General features: G+C 48.4%; 1 protein-coding gene across 1 annotated transcript in view; it reads right to left on the bottom strand.

Moving 5' to 3' along the window:
* Window positions 1-5476, bottom strand: part of Tmem241 (transmembrane protein 241) — a 125747-nt gene that overhangs the window by 111177 nt on the left and 9094 nt on the right. The window lies entirely within an intron of this gene.

Genomic DNA, 5476 nt, shown 5'->3' with positions numbered 1-5476 from the left:
AAAAAAAAAAAAAAAAAAATGTGACCGCTGCAGTGTTAAAGTAAATAAGAAGGCCGTAGCCTGAGGTTGTCTCTGTACCCAGGGCTCTTACATAAGCAACCAAGCCAATTAACTTGGAGGCATTTATGGTAACTGACTAAAAAATAAAATACAAAAAGAAAACACAAAAGCCACAAGCTGAACTTGGCATGGTGGCACAAGTCTGTTATAATCTCAGCACTCCAGAAGCTGAGACAAGATGGTCTCTGGGAGGCTGAAGCTAGCCTGGGCAACACAGCATGTCCCTATCTCAGATAAACAACAAACCCCAAGCCAGCTCCCTGGTTGTATGAGCAGGCCCTCCCACTGAACTGCGCCCACATGAGCCAAAAGCCTGGCTGTAGCCAATCAAGTGGCTTCTTCACCTCCGCATTCCACCTAGAAAAGCTCAGGGCAGCTGGGCTGCTGCAGCGGAGATCCTGGACCTCTTCAGTTCTGCATGAATGAAGGTTTTAATTTCTTAGTGGGAATAAAAACGCACTCCAGCCTCACTGCTGATCATTAAAACACCAGGCACCTCTGGTTGGCCACCATGTCCTGTCCCAGAGACCCTCTGGGCAGATGCTGTACAACCACTCATGTGACTCTGGGTTGCTGCTGTAACGTTAACTTCTGTAAGTCTTCCTCGCCCACCTTGTATAAAATCATAACCTGCTGGGTAAGGTGGCACACGCACTTGGGAGGCCAAGGCAGGAAGCCTGCCAAGAGTCTGAAGCCAGCCTGGGATACACAGTGAGTTCAAGGTCAGCAAGAACTACGTAGCAAGACCCTGTCTCAAAAAACAAATAATAAAAAAAAGCAATCTATCCCTCCCTGGGAGCAGGGGTGCACACACACCCAGCACCCAAGCAGGGCCTGGGCTGCGGCAGCCACTCGCACCCACAGAACGAGTCACGAGGCATCACTGCAGGAACCGCAACCGACTTCTGGTCTCTCGCTCGAGTAATACGATTCGAGGGACACAGCCATCGGGTTGGTGGCATTTCCTCCTCTGCTCTTGTGAAGCCCTGCGGAGACTCTGCCCTGAACAGCGTGCTGGTGCTGACAGCTTTTCGGCTTTAAAAGGCTACAAAAAAAATGCCTGAGAGCAAAATAAGAGCAAAAAAATGCCCACATTCGACATCTGACTCTTTAAAATGACCCTAATAGTGAATGACAGCAATTTCAAACTCAATAAACATTGTGAAGAGTCACGCTGTAACCTATGACAACAGGAAGCTAACTGCCAGGAGAGGTGCTCCACAACAGCAATGCCAGCATCCAAGAGGCTGAGGCAGGAGGACCGCCACGAGGCTGAGGTCAGACTGGACTACAGAGGGAGAGGAAGGCCAACCTCAACTGTATGGCGAGACTCTATTTCAAAAGCTTTTTAAATTTTTAAAAAGGGAAAGTGAGAAAAGGGAAAGGGGAGTACTGTGAAAAGAATTAAGATAATTGTTGGGCACATATCCGAAATCCCCATCAACAGAACTAGCCCATGATACAAGCATGTACTAATATATATATACATTAAAAAAAAATCAAAATAAAAGCAACTTCAACTGAAAAAAAAGCCAACAAAGTAACTGTAGTAAAAGCAAACACAGGGCCGGGGAGATGGCTCAGTGGAATAAGCGCTTCCCCGGCAAGCGCAAGGGCCTGAGTTCAATCCCCGGTTCTGCAAAAAAAAAAAAAGCAAACACATAAGGGCTACGCCTTTGGCTCAGGATAGCCCCAGACTAGCATGGGTCTGATCTCTGGAACGAAAAAGTATATATCCCCATAGTTATGGAGTTAGAATCATGTAGGGTTATACAATGGACACAAGTTATTGTTTTCTGTAAAAACATAATCTCTTTTTTATTGAAGAGTAATACCGACTCATACTAGAAAATACACCTACCTGCGAAAAACATGGTAGTCATAAGCCCATGACCCACAGAAAAGTATTGTTAAGACCTTGCTGTGTAAGAAAGCCCACGTGGACATATATTAACAGGCCAACCAAACTGGGACCCCCTTTCTATACGCTGCTGCTTATAACTTAACTTTGCCTCATTCCATGTCAAGAAAAGTCATCCTCAACTAATTAATACATGAATATATTGCCAAGTACGATGGCACAAGCCTGCAATCCCAGCGCTCAGGAGCCGAGCCAGGAGGATGGCTGAGGGCGATGCCCGCAAGTGTAAGGCCAGCCTGAGCTACACAGTGAGACCCTGTCTCAAAAAGCCCAAAACAACAACGAAAAAATAGTGTTGGCCTGATGGTGGCCCCTGAAGCTAACCCCACGTTTTTCCTATAGCAGTGCTATGTGATTATCCTTAACTTTACTTTGTCTTCATATTCACAATGTTTTCACAACATCCAGGGTAAACACTTTGAAGTGGGTCCGCTATGGTTTGCATTGTTATAACCGGTGACAAAGTCACCTCCCAGAGAGGTGACCCTGATCCGTCCTCCTGACTGACCCCCAGCTGTGGGACTCCAAGGAGCGGAATCCCGAGGCCTCCCACCACCCCAGCCGCTGCTGTCCTGGTCTGCCTTGTGCTTTCCTGACCCCATTTGGCCATGAGGGAGGAATGAAGTCCAGAGGTGATCTTGGTGGGACCTCAGGTCCCTGGGGAGTGTGGGGCTCTGGGGAAGAGAGAGAGACAAAGAGAGAGAGAGAGAGAGAGAGACAGACAGACAGACAGACAGACAGACACAGAAGGACGGAAGAGGACAGGGTCTCCACAGGTCCTAGCTGGAGAAACTGCAGATGCAATGTCACAGGATACCTCGCTAGGCCTCTGCTTTGAAAACTGTGGTGCCCTGTCCTTCCCCCAACTGACTCCTATGCACAAATACAGCCTCTCCCGTGAAGCAGGCTCAGTCTCCATTCCCAGGCAAGTGCTACCCAACCACCCCTTTGAAGCCTTAGCGAATAAATCGAATAAATCGGTTTTTTGCAAGAAGGAACAAAAGTCTGTTGGCACAGATTAGAAAAGTGTTGTTATTGAGATGGAGGCTAATTAAATTAAATCACTTGTTTTTCAAATAGAGCATGCATTATTGAGAGAACATCTGCTCCCCGCAGACACTGTTCGGCTCTGTTCAGCAACCTGTGAGCCCCCAGGGCTGAATTCTTGAACGCCTGTGTTCTACTGACACCTAGTGGCCCATATGAAAATAACATGCACAAGATAAGGGGCAGGTGGTGCCAGTTGCAGGGCCTACCACAGTAATTCACAGCTAGGAGGACTTGTCCCTGCATTAACTCCCTAGTGATAGAGACTCCCTAGCCTTCATTCTTTTGGTTTCCAATGGTGATGGCGCTCCCCAGGGTCTTTCTCCCTCTTTTCCTTTCTGACTTTCCTTAGGTCTTTCTCCTTCACTCTTCATTCCTCTATCCGACTAAGACAGTCACATACATTCCCTTCATAAAGTGCAACCCTAGCCGGGTTTGGTGATGTGCACCTGTAATCCTAGCACGCTGAAGGCTGAGTCAGGAGGACTGCTGCAAGTGTGAGGCAATAGTGGGAGTGAGTTCAAAGCCAGCAAGACCCTCTTAAAAAAAAAAATGAAGAAAGAGGGCTGGCCAAATAGCTTAGCAGATTAAAGCATCTACAAGCAGGCACAGCAGGCCCAGGGGCCTGTGGTTCAATCCCCAGGCCTGCCTTGCTGGCCCTGCCCCCAGGGCAAGCTGAGACAGCAATTGAGACTGGGCGTGGTGGGGCATGCCTGTAATCCTAGTTTTTGGGAGGCTCTAAACAGGCGGATCACTACGAGTCTGATCTAGTAGTGAGTCCCTGAACATCCTGTAGACCCTTCCCTAAGATACAGAAAAAGAAAGGAAGAAGGAGTTCAGCCCTAGCACTCCTTTGCCCTCAGAGCTCTGGGAAGACTTTGTCCTCAGGCCACAGGTCAGAGCAGAAGCGGGCAGGTGGTGGCTCTGGAGCTCACTGCAGCTTCTTTCTGAGAACAGCACAACCATGGCTGTGCATTTCGCTGTCATCTGTGCCTCCCGCTCTGACCATAGACAGAGCTGCTGCGACAGACTTCAGAGCCCAGGGCACCTCAGAGCCTTGCATTCCCCTGCTCAGTGACAAGATTCAGAACTCAGCAGCACAGAGCCCAGGTACAGACCCTCCCAGCAGGGGACCCAAGCAGAAGCGCTCGGGGGTCACCAGAGTCCAGCGGCAAGCACCCAGGATCACTCACTCTCCCTTCAAGGTGCCTGCACATCTGCCTTCTCCCCTCTCCAAACACACAGAAATACCAGGGGTGGCCCATGCCCTGACCCCAGCATGCAGGAGGCCGAGGCCTGGGGATCCCTACAAGCTACAGGCCAGCCTGGGTATGTACTGAGGTCAAGCTCGGCCAAACTAGAGTGAAACTGCCTCAAAAGAAGAAAAAAAGTAATTTCTACAAAAGCAATCCTCTGGAGAGAAACCTGGGGAAAAGTATTTCAAAGCACATGAGTTGAGTGCTAACTTTCCCCTGGACAAAGATAATTTTTTATATAGCTACAAAATGAGAACTACAAACTCAAAATGAAATGCTAGCATATGAAGACATATTTGAGGAAGTCCAACCATCAATAGCTTTAATAAAGATGCACCAGCTCCCCTAAAAATGGATAATCCATTGTGAAAAAATTAAGGTTCCCTCAACCCAGACCTTAACCAATGGGCTAACTGTCCAGGGCGCTGCAAACGGCACTACATTGGAGGCTTCACCACACATCACTGTGGTGACTCTGCAGGAATGAGGCTTGTTTTGTTTTGTTTCGTTTTGTTTTCTTTCATTTTGTTGACATAGGGTCTTCCCAGGTATTCTAGGCTGGCCTTGAACTTACAATGTAGCCCAGGCTGGCCCCATGGTGATCCTCTTGCCTCAGCCCCCAGTGTGCTGGGATTATAGGTGTGCACTACCATGCCCAGCTTAGACAAACTTTCATGGAAAATTATAGTGTAGAGAATTCTGTTTTACCCTAGAAATCGCTGGCCTTCAAGGAACAGTGACATAAACTTCTTAACTTAGAACCTGTCAAGTTAAAAAATAAAAAACTTGAATGCTCAAATTTAGAATGCTCAAAATCTGTTATTTTAAATGAACAAAGAGTGGCAAGTGGGTTAAAAATGACTTTTGGTGCATTTTCACGTAAACACTTAACCCAGCAGACAGGAAGTCAAGGCTGTGTCTGAGGCTGTGTCTGAGGCTGTCCTCGGTCCTGGCTCAAGAACCCAAAACACCCTGTCTGTCCCCACTGCCAAGCGAGCACAGGGGAAGCTGCCACAGCGCTCCTCAGGCTGCATGTCAGAAACCCAGGCCTGCAACACCTGCTGGCAGAGCCACTCCGTTTCTGCCGCAGCTCAGCAGCAGGCACTGCCCGAAATGACAGCCCGGGGCTGCAAACCAGGGCTTTATTCTCAGGATACCAGGTGCAAGGGCATCCCCAGCCCTGTTTCATTTT

This window comes from Octodon degus, unplaced genomic scaffold, assembly GCF_000260255.1.
Source record: "Octodon degus isolate 3935 unplaced genomic scaffold, OctDeg1.0 scaffold00075, whole genome shotgun sequence".
Lineage (NCBI taxonomy): Eukaryota > Metazoa > Chordata > Mammalia > Rodentia > Octodontidae > Octodon > Octodon degus.
Note: the sequence above shows the minus strand (reverse complement) of the source record. Positions and strands in the feature narration are given on the sequence as shown.